Raw genomic sequence first — 1,666 nt, forward strand, 5'->3', positions numbered from 1 at the left:
TGTTGCCCCCGCGCCTCGCTCAGCCAGTGAGCGGGAACCAGTCTGTATGTGGGATCCGAACCCTCGGCGGGAGCGCAGCCGCGCTTCCCAAGCGGCGCACTAGCGCAGTGCGCCACCGGGCCGGCCCCTTCCCAACTATTTTCTATGTTATTTTTGAAAAGTTACTTGAGCCCCAGTAAATTCCAGCTTCCTCTACTGTTAAATGGGCATAACCATATTTGCCTCTGGGGTGTGGGGACTGGATTAGAGATAATGATTTCAAAATGCCTCAAATAGCCATTATTATTGTTCCACTTTATTGTTATTCTTCTTCTTAGGGAATAACAAAATATTAAGTGACCATATGAAAGCTAATATAAATATGGAATCCTTTTTATTACAGTATTAAACATTCAAGGCTAATTTATAAAAACAATATAGTAATGACTTTTAAGAATTTAATGTTTTATGCTTGCGGGGTTACCTTTTTGAATTTTAATAGGAGAGTTTATTCCTAAGCCAGAGGCAGAAGTTGGGAATTATGGTATTTGTGCTAGGCTGGGTTGTGTGATATTTTGTGCACTGAAATACTATCGTATTTTGCAAAAAGTACTACATAAAGTCTAAGGAGAGGTGGGTTCTAATCTTTTTTCTTCCACTGCTGTGTGATCTTTTGCAAATCACTGAAACCGTCTGGCTAGGGCTGTGTGTACCTGTGTGCAGTTGCTGTTTTTGTTAGTTTTGGTTAATCGTTTTAGAATAAAGGCACTGGATTTTGAATTCTCAGGTCTCTTCTGGTCTAAGGGGGCTACTCTGAGAACAGGGTGATAACACCACCACCAGCAACAACAAAATGTTTATTTCAGCCTAGCGTTAAGGGCTGTGTATACATTGTTTCCTTTCTTAACACATTCCTAGATCATACTAACTAGTACAAATCAGCACTAGGATAGACATATACGTCAATAGAATAGGGAATCCAAAAATATATACATACAGTTAAGGTTCAATTGATTTTCAACAAGGTGCCAAGACAATTCCATGGGGAAACAATAGTGTTTTCAACAAATGGTGCTGAGACAACTTGATATTCACATGCAAAAGAATGGGACCCCTACTGCACACTATATATAAAAATGAACTCAAAGTAGATCAAAGACCTAAATGTAAGAACTAAAACTTAGAAGAAATCATAGGCAAAGATTTTGTACCTTTGATTAAGCAATGGATTCTCAGATATACCTCCAAAAGCATAAGCAGCAGAAAAAATAAATTGGACTTCACCAAAATTAAAAATGTTTGTGCTTCAAAGGACACTAACAAAAAGTCCAGAGAAAATCCACAAAATAAGAGAAAATATTTTCAGATCATTTCTGATAAGGGACTAGTATCCAAAATAAATTAAAAACAATAGAAAGTCAAATAACCCAGCTTAAAAATGGACAATAACAATCATTTGCAGGGATGTAGTAAATTAGAACCCTCGTACACTGCCAGTGGGGATATATCATGGTGCAGCCACCCTGGAAGACAGTCTGGCAGTTCCTCAAAGAGTGAAAGATAGAGGTACCATATGAACTGGTGATTCCCCTCCTAGCTACATACCCAAGATAAATGAAAACATATATCCACCCAATAACTTGTACACGAGTGTTTATAGCAGCATTATTCATTCAGCATTAATGGA

This window comes from Galeopterus variegatus, unplaced genomic scaffold (assembly GCF_000696425.1).
Source record: "Galeopterus variegatus unplaced genomic scaffold, G_variegatus-3.0.2 Scaffold12662, whole genome shotgun sequence".
NCBI lineage: Eukaryota > Metazoa > Chordata > Mammalia > Dermoptera > Cynocephalidae > Galeopterus > Galeopterus variegatus.